We start from the raw sequence: 18,795 nt of genomic DNA, 5'->3' as shown, positions 1-18,795 counted from the left end.
TACTAAATCTGGCTTTCCTCCGATCTGTAACTCAAGTTCCCCCTTTATTTCCACACGAAGAGCTTGCCTCACACAGAAACACGGCCTCCTTAATTCTCCGCCGATGACATTCTCTGGCCGCCGTTCAAGCCGTTTGAGAGAGAGAGAGAGAGAGAGAGAGAGAGAGAGAGAGAGAGAGACCGAGAGACCGGGAGGGCGAGCATGCGCTGCGGTGGGTGTGCGCGCTCCCCTCCGCTGACTCTGGCGAATCCGGTCCGGACACGCCCATTCGCTCCTTTTAAGGTGTGACGACGGCTGATGACGTAAGCGTGAGGTGTGTGCGTTGGAAAATGAACATCAGTGAATGAAAAAAGCGCTCTGGAAGTCACTCATTGCCCACAGAAACGGTGCCGGTTATGTAACTCTATTTCATGTGTACGGCAAGAAAGGCAAAAACGCTCTCGGTGTGTGTCGTCGCTGGAGATTCCTTGCAACTTTTCTGTTGAAGTCGGGTTCTCATTGCTGCCTCTGATTAGGTGAGTACAGCTGGCTGTTGCTTGGTTTAGTTTGTGAAATTAGAGCACACAAGAAGTGTGTCATTGTGTTAAAGGCGCCCGGTGCAAGCGCCCATAACGGGTTTACCTGCTGCTATGGACATTTTTAGCGTTCAGTTAAAGTTGCAATACAACGTGAGTGTTTTAATAGCGAGAACTAAGTAAATTGGTATTTCTTGTAATAAGAAAGTGATGTGATGATGTAATGACGTTGTTTCTTAATTGATTAGGACAGTCTCTGTACTTTGCTCATGTACACTTGAAATGACATATATTCCAGGAATGAAGATAGTTACTGTGATATCTATATGTGTCAGATGGAGGGCAGATTATGCTCTCCGTGAGTCTGCATATACATATTCATTCATTGACAGACCGAGGTGACGTCTCTCTGTGTGTTTTTAATGGAGGTCAAGAGGAATAGCAAGGTAAAATGTAGTCTAGTATGTTTTCTTTTACCGCTTATTATGGACTGAAGTCATAAAAAGCTTTGGTGAAACGATGCTGGTATGCCAATTGAAAGTTTGAACGTAATAACCCTCAAAATAAAAGCACAAATGAAAAGATTGCAAGTTATGTAACACATGACTTGAGAATCATGAGCCGGTGGCAGTGACGTCATGCCCTGGATTTCGTTGAGAGGAATAAAAAGTTCACTGCTGACGATGTGTCCGCTGTTACTTGTTCAGATTTCTCCCTCATTTAAACTCGCTAGTCTCTGGTGATTATTAATAATTTTTGGTCTAAAATGCCCTTTGATCTCTCTTATTTGCTCGTGTGTTGTTAATTTGTTGGTGTTTCTTGCTCTTGAGAAAGTTAACAAATTGACACAAGTTATAAATTATTTGAAGTAGTGGTGACTTGTGCTATGAAGGCTTTGCTGTCTGTAGTTTGATACGTCGAGAGTTTTATATAGATATACACTTCGCGCGCGGCCTCTCCGTGACGCGCATGATCCACAGATGTCTATGCTTGGCAGAGCACGAGAGCAGCTGCCAGTCCTCAATCTAATTGTTTTAATTTTTTGTTCTTTGGTTGCCTGAGTGAATCTCAAGTGACAAGTCATCAAAATAAACCATGAACAAAAGGGTTTATTTTGTTGTACTTTGTTTATGTTTGATAAAGTGTGGGAACTCAAGGAAGGTAGGGTTCACACTTGAACAGCTGTTGCATTGCAAATCATCTTAATTTTTCTAATCAGTTGAACTTAGCATTCCCCTCAGTTGTACAGCATTGAAAAACAATGTAAGGCTCAGAAATATTTTTGTAGGCCTTTTTGCTATAGCTAGAAGCTTTTTTTTCTTCTTTTTTTTCTACCTACCCCTCACCCTTCATTTAGGTCCCTCTTGAAGCTAAACAGGGTTGTACCTGGATGGGAGATTTATAGGGAAACTAAGGCAGGTAGGCCTATTAGTGAGGCCAGCAGATGGTGCTCACCCTGCACTCTGTCCTAATTTAGTGATAGTGACACTGTCCTGTAAAAAGGCACTATTCTTCAGATGAGATGAAATGTTAAAATAAAGTTTCTCTGTGGTCGTAGAAATTCATTCGGAGTTTCTTGAAAAGAGAAGGGGTGTAAACCTGGTATGCTGCCCAGATTTGCCCATTGGCTGCCTAACTATTACTATATTCACTTCTGGCACCCCATGGCTGCTCTTCGCATCATACAGGGGTGCGTTTCCCAAATCCAACTATAGTCTAAATAGAGTTTAATGGAACTTGCGACTGTAATTGGCTAACGATGTGTTTGGGAAACACACCTCTGCTTGATGCTGCGCTGCTCTGTAGTGATTTGTGAGTGGAAAAAGTGCTATAAATGAACAGAACAGAACAGTGGAGTGGGAAATGTGGTCACAACATGGGTCGAATTCAAAACTGTTTGTCCTTCTGCTCACAGAGCCCTTACTTGGAAAAATGATGTGCTTGATCCAAGAGCTTTTTGAACAGTGTTTTTGGAAGCAGGTGACAGAATGAAACAAGCATGTGGTCTTTAAGCAACACGTATAGCAGATTCAGATCTCTCTTGAACAAGAGTATCAGATCCATCAGATGTCCCATTAGATGAAAACCAGTGCAGCTGGTTTCAAAACTCTGAACTTTCACCTCATTCATTCCCTCTCAAAAAATTTCTCTCAATCCTGGTCCTTCTCGAACAAGAAAAAATGTTGGGCGTAACTTGATTTTGTGCATCGGGAATTGATTTGATGTGAGTGACGGTTTGTCTGCCCTTGCAAACACGAAGAGAAGAGATGTTGTTGAGCAAGAGGGAGGGGAAGATATTTTGATCAAAGATTGTGAAGGCACAGGAATTTTTAAGAAAAAAATAATGATGTGCACAGATTTATAATTTTAATAAATCCTCCGTATGTAATACTCCATTAAAAATATTCCATTAAAAACATGGAATATTCCATAAAAATATTCCATTACAAAATTGAAAGAGAAAGATTGTGAATCAGCCTATCATTGCTAATTAAGTTAGCAGTTAATTAGACATGTTAGTAATGCGCTGATGATCAACCAGTGGTCACTTGATGTAATGAAGTGATATGCTAATTTAGATACAAACATTTTGTAACTTTGCTGTGGCTCACATTAAATTAAACTGTTAGATGTGTGCTAGTAAATTGATTAATGGTCTAGATCAAGAAAAGGATGTTGTTTTCAGTCCTATAACCTTAAAAAGTGCACTATTTGAGGGGACAGCCATTTATAGTGATGTCCTAAACATAGTGGGCATTCATAGTGCACTCATTCAACCCCATAATGCACCTCAATCATGAGTCTACAAATACCCATCCACTGTATGCATCAAATTAATTCTGCATGGTGTTCGCAACACTTCCAGAGCACTCATTGTCCGTATTCGCTCTCTTGTTTTCATTCATTAATTCAGTGGACTTTAATTATTAGTGGAGTAATGTAGGGAATAGTGAATGAGGGTATAAAGGGCAATTTCGAATAAAGCCTCTGTGATTCTCCTTTTTCACAAAACTTAGTACTTTCCTGGCTCTTGATTGACTCATCTTGAGGTTGTTATTCACTGATTAAGCCATTGTTACCTCATCAGAATAATACAGGTGAATTTTGAAAGGCTTCAGTGTCTTATATGGCTCGCTTTATCTCTTCTATGTTCTATTAACTAGTTTTCTTTGTTCAGTCTTTTATATCTGTTGTGCTGTGTGGGCAGTTAGAAGTGCCCTGTTCTGCTCTAAATGTTAAATGGTTCTGAATAAAGGTTCTCATTAGAAGAAAACCTAATACATTGACTCACGAATAGACCAAAAATGAAAACCTCAGCGGAAACATGGTGTGGTGGGTGCTGAGGGCATATGACAGGTACATCCCTTCCGGTGTGAGTGTGTGTGTGAGTGTGTTAGGTAACAGATGACACAGTGGCCACTGCTGGGCTGTTACGGAGCTTTCGCACTGGGGAAACTGGGTTACTGGGGCACGGCCTGCGAGCTTCGCCCCAGCACGCAGGCAAGCATGTCATTGTGACTCGGCAGGCAGAAATGGTAATGAGCCGCTGCTGCTTTGCCTGAGCACGTTAAGAGAAGCGCCGGCCCTTTAAGAGCTCTCAGAGCAGTGGTGAATGTTCAAATCCTGTGTCAGATGTACAGCCTGGCGAGCAGAGCATGAAACTGAAAAACTGAGTTGACAGATAAAAATTCAGAAAAAGAAAGGTAGAGAATGGTTAAAATGAAAGGGAGAGAGAAAGTGGGGGAAAAAAAATATGGGGAAAAACACCTGTATAATTGCAATAAGAGAAGCCTGGAGCTTGTATAAAACATAATCGGTATACCTAACACTTTACAATAAGGTTTCATTAGTTAAATATTTTAGTTAACATGAACTAAGAATGAACAACACTTGTAAAGCATTTATTAATCTTAGTTAATGGTCGTTTCAATATTTACTAAAAAAATGTTGTATTTGTTTTCATTATAATGCACTGTAACTAACACGAACAATCAATGAACAGCTGGATTTTTATTAACTAAAATTAACAAAGATCAATAACTACAGTAAAAAATGTATTGCTCATTGTTAGTTCATGTTAGTTAATACATTAACTAATGTTAACAAATGAGCCTTACACTTTAGTGGTTGCTTGTTTTAAAAGATGCAATGGTTAAGATTAAAGAGAGAGTTCACTCAAAGATGTCATTCCAAACCTGTATCCATTTCATTCTTCTGAACACACATTATTTTGCTAAATAAATTGAGCTTATGAAAATCTACTAATTAAATCATAAAAATGTCAAATTATAACGAATAAATACTTTTTTTTTATGAAAAACAATCCAAATCATTTGCTCACTAAAAAATATTAAATATTGTATTTATTTACCTGCATGTCATGTCACCAGTATGGAACCATGAACATGTGAATTATTGAAATATTAACTTAAAATCTCAGTGGGCTACTTCAAGTAGGGCTAAATATTTTAGGTCAAAGGGGTTTGGTGGACACAAAAGTTTGGGAATCCTGCTAGACAGAGCATGACATCAAAGCTTTCATTATAAAATGTCTTGAATAGTTGTGTAGGCTATTTGTTATTCATGTAAATTAAACGACAACAATCTCAATTTGCCCCCTAGTGGCAGTTGTGATGAATTTTCAGTTTGTTTGTGAAGCCTCCTCATATCTGTACAAGGTGGATTTATAGTTTGACTGTAAACTTATAAAACTGGACCCTGTAAACAGATTGTAAAAGTCATTTAGTCAAGCCTATAGATGACTGGTGAAGTGAGATATAGTGCAGTGAAGGCCTATGATCTAAGGTTACAGTGTGCAAGATTGTTGGTAGTGACATTTGGGTAATTCTCAAGTGCAACAAACTTCTGTATTCTGTCTAACAGGTCGCATCGCTTCCAGTTCAGGTGTTTTTTTATTGTGCTTTGTATGACCTTATTTACAGCAGTGCAATCTTTGATTTTTAACAGGAATGAAAGCGAGGCTGTGAGGGATAGACATTCATCTCTTTAGTGGGTTGTACTGTTATTTAATGTGTTTTTGGATTGTTCTGCTGACGAAACACTGCAAAAATATATTTCCATGAAATTTATGCAGTCAAAAAACAAGACAGCATGAGCTGTGGAAAATCATAGGGATCTAGGAGCTTTATAAGCTCTTTACAGCGGATGCCATTGAAAACATGGTAAGTCCATTCCTCACAGCTTCGCTTTCATACCTGTCATAGCACTGCTTTGAATAAGGTCTATTGAGGCCAGAGTTTCAGTGTGCTCAAGCAGCTCTACAATAACCATGTTCATATTCACTCAAATCATAATCCGTCCGGCCTAAATAGATCGTTTAAGGCCACGCCCACTCAGCTACTAAAGGAAATGTAAAATAGCAAACCCCACGTAAATATTATCAAATGACATTTGACATAAAGCCTAGAAAACCACTATTTTGAACATTTGTGATCATTTGATAGACATCAAATTTATGGTTTCCCAGCCATGTATGTTTCTTGAACTCGAGGCAGTTCTGTGCCTGAATCTCACCCAGGTTGTATAAGTTTGGCAGATAAATTCAGTGTAAATTATATCTGCTCAAGGTTGTGAAACATAGTTTGAGGGCAGTACTGTTCTTGGATGGATTTTTTTGCCACTGTCACAACCACCACACCGGGCTCTTCAATTATCTTCCTCATTCATTTCCTTTTTTGCATATTGCTATATTTTACACAAATATTCTTTCTAATAGAAATGTCATGTGCCTTTTCCCTTCTCATTCCATTTAGTTTCTTCAGTGCTCTGTTCTTCCTCTCTAATCAGTTAGAGTCTAATCAATTCCTCCATTCATACTTCACAAACACTTTGAGGCATCACTTACATTTCCTTTCTTTTATCTTCACTCTTATTTACATCCTCTAACTCATTCATTCCTATTGGTAAATACTAACCTTTGTCAACAGGCAGGCACGAGGCCTTGAGCACGCCAGCTTTTTGTACTGTTGTGGGGGAAATATCTGCTGAATACTGCAGAATTAAACATGGTTAAATGAGAAAACTACACAAATATTTTCAGAAAACTTAAGATATTTAAAATACGCAAAAGATGGAGTGTGTAGAACTTGGTTGTGAGGTAGACTGTATGTATACATGTCATTGTCTGCTCCATATCATCTCTAAAAACACTTTTTAGCACATTTTCTGAATGTTTTATATACTGTTTACACATTGAGTAAAAGTAGTAACAAGTAAAAGCAGCAATTTAACAAAAACTACATATACAATAAAATAAACAAAGCTGCTCTCTCACTGATAAGCCTCTCAGAGTCGTTGTGTGCCTGTTCATAACTTTACATAGAGTGCGTTTACACAACAATGATGTACTAAAAACAGGGAACTTCGTCAAAATGATCCTCTTTCACACAGATCCGCGAAAATGATTGAAAACTATACATTATTCATGAATCATTAGTTGGCGAGGTCACTTTGTAATGAAATACTAGACTGAACACTTAATACGTATGTGCATGATGTCACCATTTTCACAAATTTGCGAAAATCGTTTAATAGTTGAATTTTTCCATTTAGGGATTGCTTGTAATTTGCCATGTACTTTCTGTAAACAGCCTTTTCAGGGCTTTATACCAGTTAAATGACGCAAAGACTGATTGAGAGCTTGATAAGAAATCTACAGTGGTTTAAGCCTGTGGCATTCTCTTCAATTTCAGTAAAAGAGCAAAGCAGCCTTAAACTGCGTTCAGATATACAGGGTTTACTAATCTGTAGAAGTTCACTTCATTTGATTTAAATCTGTTTGTTTAGAGTACCCTGCACTTCATCAGACGTAGTCACGCAGATTAGTTTCAGGTGTGATGTCTTGGGATGTCCCAATCAAGTTTTTTTGTGCCCCTGATATGATCCGAGTCCTTGAATATTCGGCATCTGCTGATACTGAGTCCAGATTCTATATTCCTAGTGCTTAGTACACACTTCACTGTACATTTAAAGTTTTTAAAATCAATCCAATGTATACAGGGATATTTATTTATGTATTTATGTAGTCAGTGTTTTGTAACATTATAAATGTCTTTGACTGTCACTTTTGAGCAATTTAATGCATCCTTGCTGAATAAAAGTATCAATTAAAGTAACTTACTGACCCCAATCTTTTGAATAGTAGTGTATGCTACGCTCACTACAATTTGGATTCCCAGTTAAAACGGCTGCACAGGACACTGTTGGGTGATTGGAACATACCCTTAGTCTAAAACTCAAATTTCGAACATAGTCATTGCTATACTTCGACATTATCGCCTCTCTCTATCGGGGTAATAAATGAGACATGAAGGTTAAAAGCTGGTGCTGAATATACTTTGAAAAAGCCGATTTACACAACCACCTCCAGCATGATTATAAATTCTCTGATGAGAACAAAGCTCATTGATCAAGTGCTCTGCTGCAAGGCCAGAATCATGCTCAGAATATCTCCGACTCCGTTGTGCCTCATTAGTTTCAGTATGCTTGTGTATTTGACCCACATTTGTTATTTACAGTGATCATATCAAAGTGCAGAGCCAGCAAAGAGCAGGATGTGTCACGGATTTGGAATTAGGACACTACTACCACCATCGGCCACGTTAATATTTTGCATTACTCACTTAATATTGGACATGAATGCTTTTCTGTTTGCTGGCAATGTTGTTACATTTACTGTAGGTAGCATTCTGGGTGTTTATTTATCCGTGTATGGTTTAACTTTGATCAACGTTCATCACTGGAATCGTGGCCAACTCATTAAAAACGTGACTTCTCGTTGCTTTACTTTTGTTGCTTTTAATGTCATTTTAGTGTATATTGTGTGTATGTATGCTTGTACTATGAGTTTGTAGCTCTGCACAATGTCAGTGTCACAGGGGGCGTGACGCACTAAATGGAAATGCATTGTGATTATCATGTGAGAATTGCATCCAGCAATTTTATTATGAGAGGCATGTGCCAGAGAACTCTCAAAGGCATTCAAGGTTTATATTATTATTATTATTATTATTATTAATAATATATGAGCATATGAGGATTCTCAATGGCCATTTGCAAAAGTCACTGGCAACTCATGCAGATCTTTAAGCAAACCATAAATATTATGGGAAAATGTAAAATGTCCTAGATTCAAGTTGAAGAGGTTGTATATACATTGTAATGCAGAAACGTTTGGGATTTTTTTTATTCTATCTGAAGCGATAGAATTTGCCTGTCATTTTCTAAATGGAGAGATTTACAGTAATAATAAAATTATGAAATCATTAGTTTCTCGCTCAAAGTTATCATATGGCTTTAGAGGAGCTGATATAGTGAATAAGTAACATGAACTACTTAAACATTGTTCAAAAGTGTGGGGTTTGAAAGATTATTTTTATGTTTTTGAAAGTCTCTATTTTATTAAAATCATAAAATTTTATATTTAAATACATAATAATAATATTTATTGATTATTGAGTAAAATCAGTAATATTGTAAAAATATATTTACAGTTTAAAATAACTGTTTTCTATTTTAATAAATCTTTGTTTTAAAAAATATATATATTTTCAGCATCATTACTCTAGTCTTCAGTGTCACATGACCGAAATCATTATAATGCTGATTTGGTGCTCAAGAAACAATTCTTCTTTTCATTGTTGCTGCTTTATATTTCTGTGGAATATTTTTATTATACTTTTTTTTTCTTTGATGGATAGAAAGTTCAGTGGAACAGCATTTATTTAAAATATAAATCTTTTGTAACAGTATAAATGTCTTTACTGTTACTTTTGATCAATTTAATGCGTTCTTTATGAATAAAAGTGTTAATTTAACTGACCCACACATTTGAACACTAGTGTATGGTTGTTTTTTGTCCTTGACTTTACTTTCTTTGTATGTAAAAGAGCAGTGTAAACATTCTAACATCTCTTTTTGTGTTTGATGGAGAAAACCATGCCATACAGGTTTGAGGGGAGTAAATGTGGACCAAAAACCAAGTCCACCTCCAGATCTCAGCAGCACTTTGGGGATGTGAGCTGGTGTCGGGGCAGATAAGTCTCTCTGAGTACGGATTTAATGGCCGTAGAAGGTCTCGCGGGGCAGGAGCAGCTGTGCTTCATGAGTACGTTAAGCGAGTGGAAGTATGCTGCACATGACTGTAGAGAGAATGTCTGGTATTCATGTTGCTCTCTGTAACCTTCTAATGGTGACATACGCAATGTTCAGCGCATGATTATATAACTGCTCGAACAGACGTCATTCTCTGCTCAAATGCCTCTCTCCCCACATCCCTCCTCCTCTCTCCTTTATGCGCTCTCTTTCTCTTTTCCTCTAGGTTTCTTTCTCTTTCTATTCCTCCTCCCCTTTTCCCCCAGCCTAAGTTTTTCTCCTTTTTATGTCATTTGCCAATGGGTGCATGATTAAGGAGCAAATAAATTTCCCTCAGCTTTTTTTGTACGTCTCCCTTCTGTAGATACAAGTGTGTGGGTTTGTTTGAGCATGCTGCCTCAGAGATACTTTAGGTAAACCTTATATAAAAAATTGGGCCTCATTCATCAACCGTTCTTACGAAGAAATGTGTTCTCAAACCCCACTTTTTATGAAGATTCTGACATTCAATAATGTTTTCTTATCTTGGATTTGTTGTTAGAACAAAATCTATGCACGCTCAAGAGCACTCTTACGCACATTTGAGTGATGACAGTTTGCTGCAAATAATTGGTTACTGCATTTTATTTAATTCTACAGTCGTTTAGAATGATAGTATTTTACTGTAATGTATTTCTGATCATTTGTTGAAAAAAAATCATAGTATGCAAAGAAACACTAACACTGCAATTTACATCAGCAATTAAGCTGATTAAATCAAATATTATGCCTCGTTTGGCATTTACCTGTTGCAGTAGAAAGTTCTTTTTTCGTTTGGTGATCGATGGATCACCACCGTCTGTGCGTCTTTTGGACATTCTCCAACTTTTCTTGCACACGGCCCTGAAGTGTCATGTCCTAATATGGGAATTTGTGGGCGTTTCCTTATGCTAATTAGGAACAACTGGCACGCACTTTCAATTACGAAGACGTGGGATTCATCAATCTATAAGAACACAGGTGCCAACAATTCTGTTAAGAACATGCCATGAATCCGACATAGACTTTTCTTAGGAAGTTTATTAAGTTCAAAGGAAGATATTGGTGAATGAGGCCCATTGTCTTATGAGAAATCGTCAGAGTGATGCAGTGTGAGGTCGGATGGAGGCAAACAGGAAACCTTAAGGGGATCATATCATGAGGATCAAATGTTCTGTGATGTTTTGAGATAGAATAGCTTTATGTGCTTAGTCTAAGTACCCTCTCAGACCAAAAGAACCATTTTACTGAAATGAAACTGACAGAAAAAAATGACTTGGAAAAAATGTCATGAAAAACAAAACAAAAAAGTAATGATAAAAATATGACCCATTTAAGCAGACTGATCTCCAGCTGTGATTTAAGTATCTAAGTTCTCTCTCTCTCTCTCTCTCACTCTCACTCTCACTCTCACTCTCACTCTCACTCTCACTCTCACTCTCACTCTCTCTCTCTCTCACAACACACACGCACACATATAGTTTGAGTATAAGGAATGGAATGAGATTGTAAATAAATGGAATTAAGTCTGAGTATTGTTTAAAATTCAGAATATATGGAATAAAACCTGAGAATATTTAAAAGGAAAGTCTGAATAAATAGATTGAAACATATGAAATCTGACGTCATTAAAGTGTCATCTTGTGTTTTTCATGTGTGATTGTTCCATACAGATGTTGAACTAAGTGAGTCTGCAAGAAATCTAGTTGCAGCAATCCAGAATAATGACTAGCTATTAATACCCTGCAATGCATGTATGAGACACAATTTTCAGCCAACATTTCCATAAGAGATTCGTAAATTCCTTCGAGAAATGGTGCATAATGTTCTTTCAGCAACAATTTGTTGAACATGAATTGTATATTCAGATTTCCATTCCATATATTCAGAATTCCATTCCATATACTCAAACTTAATATTATAAAAAAATTCCCGAACGACATGCCATTTTGTGTGTGTGTGTGTATATATACATTTTGTCCATGCATGGATGTCTATTTCAGGTTAAGATCTCTTTTAATCCATGCATTTTCATGGGCTTGAGTGGGGTCTTGTTCCATAAGCATGAGTGTTCATTTATCCAGGTTTCTAGGTTAGTCCTATTCTTACCACTGCTTAGAACATCAGAGTCTGTTCAGGTTAAAACTATTACTGTCCACGCTGGGCTTAATTCCATTACAGTTCATCTGTTTGGTGGGGTGCTGGTTGTGTAGCATTGGGCTTTTTTTTTTGTATGTTAAATTTTATGGCTGACTCATGAAAATTCTGCACCATCGCCAGAGTGTCCACCATTGTGTGAAAACTATTGTGTTTTCATGTGCATTAAGTGAATCTTTTGAAAAGTATGTATGCCAATTAAATGAAACTATCTAACACCTCTATACAGGAAACTTTTCGGTTCTATTTTTCAGTTGCAATTTATGCCTGTATAAATGGATGTTCAAAAGTTTGGGTTCTGTAAGATTTCTTATCTAAGATAACGTTTTTCTATTTTAATATATTTATGTATATAAATAAATAAAATATACGTTATTTTTATTTATTTATTAGAATGTTCATCAGTCATTACTCCAGTCTTCAGTGTCACGTGATCCTTCAGAAATCATTCTAAAGTGCTGATTTGATGCTCAAGAAACATTTCTTATGATTATTAATGTTGAAAACAGTTGTGCTGCTTTATATTTTGTGTAAACCATGATAAAAAAAAGTCAGGATTCTTGAACAGAAATTAAAGAACAGAAAGTTAAAAGGAATGGCATTTTATTTGATATAGAACATTATAAAGGTCTTTACTGTCACTTTGGATCCATTGAAATCATCCTTGTTGAATAAAATAATTTCTGAAAGTGTATATTCTGCTTTAGCTTTCCCATGTATTATGAATAGGTTGTATTTTCTTATTTAAAAATGTAATATGTGGTGCAATGTAGCTCAAGCTGTATTTGTCATTTAAGCCGTGAACCAGGCATTAAACCATTTATATCTTTAACACCAGAGGAAGAGTGTATGAATTCCATGATATAAAATGGAATTTATTCACTGTTAACTGCTTTTATTGTTGTATAACCACAAGCTGTTTTCTAATCATTTGCTATCATTAATTATCATGTGATGTAACGGAAATGGGAATAGCTGTATTGAATTCTAAATAAAATATCTAATCATGACTGAAACATTATATGTGAATACAGTAGGCGAAGTGTATTTTTATATATTCAAACATTTGTTAATGGAATAAAAAATTTTTTTTTTATAAATAACTTTTTAATAAACTCTAAGGAATTTCATTTAGAATTGTGAGATAAAAGGTTAATGGCAGAAACAAGCCTCCATAAATAACACTGCAAAAAAATTTGTTTAAAGTTGTAAACAAAATGCATATTATTGGAGAATGTTTCACAAAAAATACTATTTTAATCTTTCTACTTCAAAATTTCATGTTTAATTCAATGCGTTACTTTCTTTGTAATTATTTGTGAAATTTATAGCAATTACCTAGTGAAAGCTGTTTCAAAGTGAATCCTACACAATTGTTTTCATGGAGCAGGCTGAAATGAAGCTGAGGAACAAAACGTTGATTTGAGCAGTAGCATCTGGCATAAGATTCATTATGGAGGAGGTGCAAGCAGGCATAGTGGAGGATCGGATGGAGAGGATGGGGCAGCAAAGTTCACATACAAAATGGAAACTGGTGTCAGACCAGAAGAGCACTTGGTCAGAGAGTGCACATCCAGGAGGTGAAATGACCAGGGGGTACCGTGACCAGGTTCTGAGGGTGATAATTGAAGCCAAGACCCAAAAGAGAGCACCTATAGTACAAGGACCATCCATGTCATCAGACCATTGGAAAAGTCAAAAGCAAGCAAACCAATGAAAGGAAGAGAGACATATATTCTGAGCATGTACTTGTGGGCTCATATAAAGCCTACAAAAACAGTAATTCAACTAACTAACATCTAGTTCAAAAGAGTAAAGGTACACAGTCAACCAAACAGCTGTTTAACACTGTCTTATAAGAGAAGTTGCCATTACTCAAACAGCACCTTGTGAGAGCAGTTACCAAAAAGAAAAATAGTGATCCAGTTGTGATGTGGGAAAAGATTTTGTGGTCAGATAAGATCACATCTTTCAAAGAACCTAATACTAACCACCACCTTAGAGACCCACAATGAATTATAGTATAGTGGCTGGATAACTGGGAATCTGAAAATAGAAGGAAAGATGGGTGGTGCAAAAACTGAAACTTAGAAGTTTCAATTGTGGTTTGAAAAGTGTCTTCCTGACCTGGAAAACCTGTAGCTGTACTGGATTTTTGTCTGTTGGACAATTTTTCTTGCCCCGCCAACATTTGACCTCACCACACACACACACACACTGATATAATAAATGCATTATTTCTTTGTAAATATATATATATATATATATATTTTTTTTTTCTTTTTTTTTTTCTAACATTTTTTCTTTACTTACAGAAAATTTGTAATAAGTCAGAAATGATACAACCATGATACCAAAAAAAAATAAAAAGATGGCAACGGCTGCAAAACATTACTGACACAAGATTATATGATCTTGAGACAAATCAGCAGAATTGAAGTATACATATTTTTATAGACTTTACAGAATTTACACAGAACAAAACTTATGTATAGCAATCATTTATAAAATAGTAAGAAATTGAAAACTGTAATGATTATTTTAAGTAATTATAATTATTAAAATAATGTTAAATAATTTATTTAAATGGTGCTTTGAAATAAAAATAAAAAATAACACTTGCCAACTTTTACAGCAGTATTTCATTTTTGTGTGAATGCTAACCTTTATCTGTGTATTAGGGCTTGCTGTGGATACAGTGATGCATTATGGGATATATGACAGTTGGCTCTCTCAATCTGTGTTCAGCCAGCTTGTGTGTGGATCCAGTGCTAGAAATTCAGATCTGAACTTTGGTTTTCTGGTTTGTTTAACTGGCTATTTGCTAATATTAGCTGGCATATATTATTTTTTTCCGATACCTCCAGCGTTTCTATTTCCAAGCAGCCTTTTGCAAATGTTTGCCTACACAAACATTTAAAGGGGGATTTACGTTTATTGGTGTGGGTGTAATTTTTTTTCTCTCTTCAGTTTAAGATTGCACTGTGCAGCTACTGACCAGTGATGTAGATCATGACTCACTTTGACTGTATTGTCTTGTTTGTTTTCCTGTTTGCTAAAAGGCCAGAGACAGCCGTAGGTTCTGTGTGTCATCTTACAGATATCCCAAAAATTAAACGCATAAACAAACGTCACCTCGGGTATACTGATGTGGGATCATGATGTCATGCTGATGTCATAATGTTCTCAGTACAAGTCTTTGTTGCTTTTATGCAAAACGTTGATTATCCAATAGCGTGTGTGTGTGTATGAGATTTTTTTGTGTGTGTATTTTGTATGTGAGCCAGCATAAATAATCATTTTATCGCTCGTTGCATGGAGTTACAATCTTTCTCTCATGTCTCTGTGCCTCTCTCTCACTCTCTCACTGTTTCCCTCTCGCTTTCTCAATGTGTCTTGCAGGACTGTGGGGATTGTTTGAGTGGTTAATATTAATGAAATCTAATGAAAGTTTTGAATATACAAGTAAATTATTTATGCTATGTTGGTGCTCACAGGAGAGATTGATGGTTCTTTAATTATAGACTAATGAGAGGAGACCACAACAGTCATTACACTAAAGACATCAGAGCATTAGCCAAAGGGCCCTTTAAATACAAGTTTGATAAATTAATACAGCCTGTATCATATCAAATATTAAGATGGTTTGGTAGGTTATTAAATGGACGATGAGAAAAAGCAGTGTTTGCTGCTTTTGGACGTGGAACGGGTTGAAAGATAACCTCAATCCTGGAAAAAATTCAAGCTGCAAACCTTCAACAGCAATGACTGCCTTACCTGCAGCTGAAACTGTCTTTATTACCAACACTGAATTGCATTATGGGACCAGTAGTTCAGGAGTGGACCTAGCAATCAAATCAGGCTACGTTTCAAAATGTCCCTCTGGCAACATTACAAAATCTGTTCAAATATAATGTTATCTGGATGTGTGTGTGTGTGTATAGCGGGGTCCAAAAGTATGAGACCATATAAAAAAGATTGTGTTATAATAGTTTGCAAGAGTGCGATCATAAACTCAAAGTGGCTGTGAAAGCGGACTGAGTGGAGGAGTTCACCTGTTCGGCTGATGACGTTTGATGTCCCTGACAACCTTTGTAGTCCCATTTAGCCACTTGTTAGCAACTGCCTTTTACAAGACAAGTAAAAGCTATTTGTCAGGGTTTATCTGTGTTTACTTTTTGTACATGTTTTAGTTCAGTTTCCTTGGTTTTCTTCTGTTTCATTGTTTGATTAGTGTTTGCACCTGTGATTCATTTCATTGATTGGTTTGGTCTGTGTATTTAAGGGGCTGTTTACACGATACCGTTTTCAACTAAAAACGTAAAAAAATGTATGTGTTTTGGCCGTTTGTTTACACGACAACGACAAACGCAAAGTTTTTCAAAACGGTCTCCGTGTAAACCACAAAAACGCAGATCTCTGAAGATGATGACGTCATGCACATGCGTTTTACGTGTTCAGTCTATAGTTTTTCATCGCCATCTAATGGCCTGGCAGCAAAATACAGCGTTTTTAGCCGTTTTCGCAGATCCATGTGAATGGGGATCGTTTTGACATTGGAGTTGTCTGTGCGCCGAAAACTCAAAGGAAAAACTTCTCAGTTTTAAGCATGTCGTTGTGTAAACGTACCCTAAGTTTTGTGTTTTCCTCAGTTCATCTGTCTTCGTTAGATATCGATGGGTTGTTCTGTTCATGTTCTGGGTATCTTGTTATTTTGAGTTTTTGTTTTATTAAAATAATTGCTGTGCCTAGATCCGCCTTGCAACCGATGCTGACAATATTACTGATGTATGTTATATCGTAGAATAAAACGTGAAACTATCTTGAGCTTGTGTTCACCACAGACCTTATTTCAAGCATTTAACTAAAAACCCATTCAAAAAAACCATTGACTTCAGGGCGATGGAACCGGAAGTGCTAAAATGGGAACTCATTTCCGGGTTTTGGCCTACAAAAATATGCCATCCCTGCACCACTCTATAGCTTTTTCTCAAGTTGAGGTAAAAAATAATATATAGAAGGTGCATACAGTGTCATGCACACAAATAAAAAACACCAGGGTAACACATATGACACTAAAATAATGCAATAAACAATTTAAGCAACATTATATGTAATATAAAACCCTAATATACATAACTGATAACAAAAAATAAACCTAAAGAAACATAATTAAAAACCATCAAATATGAGGTGCCACCCAGGGAATTCTGGGAATGTCAGTTTATCGCTTTCCACTGTAAATTATAAGATTATTTGTTCTTTTTACTTAAAAAAAAAAAAAGGTACATTTAACAGTATTTACTGTAAAATTGCATGAAATGTAAGGTTCGATCTATTACAGTTTTTCTCTGTATGTGCAGGAACTTACTGTAATTAACAGGTTTTTACTGTTGCACTTTCACAGTTAAAATTACAATAATTTTTTACAGGATGTTTTCCATTTAAACTTGGAAATAAACAATCATTCAGGATTTTGAAAAATATAAAATGAATTTGAAATATTTAAGATTAAGGACACTAATCAAATAATAAAATGTATGAAACCGATCGTGTGAACTCATTTATACAAAAGGTCAGATTTTCTTCCACAAGATGCTCTTTGGATCATCTCGAATCATGCAGAACATGATCAGGTTTTACACAAACTTGTTAATGCAGCTCAAGTTGTGCTAAATTAAAAGGGACTTGAACAAAATACACACCAAAATACATTTTGAAATATTTTTTTGAAAAGTTTTCAGGTAAATTTGGCTGGTTATATAATTGTAATGAAGAATTTTGTATTAGAAAAATGCAGAATGGAATAATTTTCTCAGAATTTAAACCTTTGTATGTTCTTGTTACTGTTAGAATCAATGCATGATTATGTGTAAAGAATATTTTAGGCAAATTGATACTCAATACTGTTTTTTTTTGTTTTGTTTTTAGCTCTGTCATCTCTTGAACCTGTTAGGAAATTATTGTTTTAATTATTGTGTGTGTGTGTGTGTGTGTGTGTGTGTGTATTAACTTGCATTTTTAAGTCATTACATAAACTTGCATTTTTTCCATTATGCTGAAAAACTAATATGACTAGATTGTAAATAAAGGAATATTTCTAGGGAAAAAAATATATCAGGCTTTCAGAAATATGTTCTGGTCAAGCTCAGGTACTTTATTAATTATAACTTGATTGTTTAACAGTGGCAAGACAGTTAGCAGGATTCCTAAGATGGAAATGAAGAGCTGTAGAGCCCTTTGTTCATACTGTAGCTGGATCGGGTTTTTACATTCTGTATGGTGTCAACTGAAGTTTTTATTATTATTTTAGTTTTATTATTATTATTATTATTATTTATATATTAAAACAAAGCAGTGCAGAGCCTCTTAGGGCTTCCATACTAAAATATTTAATGTAAAGAATGAATTTTCCAGTTATAAAAACAATATGGTTGATTGTTTTTTTTTCTCTAGAATGAATATAGAATTCACTGCAGACAATCAACATCTTACTAAACCCACCCTCTCTCTCTCTCTCTCTCTCTCTCTCTCTCTCTCTCTCTCTCTCTCTCTGATGTTGCCTGTATAATTAAGTGATCACTGTTCTGTTTGATATAAAGTAGCTCACTGTTAAATTAAAAACAGGCCATTTTAATTATAGTCTCTCTTCCCTTAATTAGTTTGTGTTTTTCCCTCTTAACTCTGTATAATAGACCCCTCACTCTCACTCTCTCTTTTTCTTTCTGCCTCTCTTTATTCTCTTTTCCACACATAAACACAAAGAGAGAGATGGAACACTGCATCCTTTTAATGACTCTTGACAGAATACACACACACACACACACACACACACACACACACACACACACACACACACTTATGAACAGCCCCTTTTACTTGATCTAATGTGTGATGATTAGCTTTTTCATTTAGCTGGGTCAGATCACATTAAGATAATTACAATTATAAAAGAACAATGTGGGTTTACTACAGTGCATATGTGGATAAT

The 18,795-nt window shown here is 35.9% G+C and overlaps 1 protein-coding gene across 3 annotated transcripts in view; it reads left to right on the top strand.

Moving 5' to 3' along the window:
- Positions 1–329: 329 nt before the first annotated feature.
- npas2 (neuronal PAS domain protein 2) overlaps positions 330–18,795 on the top strand; it is a 67,384-nt gene continuing 48,918 nt past the window's right edge. For all 3 annotated transcript variants that reach the window (XM_082169896.1, XM_082169898.1, XM_082169897.1), the window contains exon 1: positions 330–515. The gene's annotated coding sequence lies outside the window, so the exon portion shown is untranslated. The remainder of the gene's footprint in view (positions 516–18,795) is intronic.

This window comes from Leuciscus leuciscus, assembly GCF_965113295.1.
Source record: "Leuciscus leuciscus genome assembly, chromosome: 5".
NCBI lineage: Eukaryota > Metazoa > Chordata > Actinopteri > Cypriniformes > Leuciscidae > Leuciscus > Leuciscus leuciscus.
The sequence above is the reverse complement of the archived record's forward strand: the minus strand, read 5'-3'. Positions and strand labels throughout refer to the sequence as shown.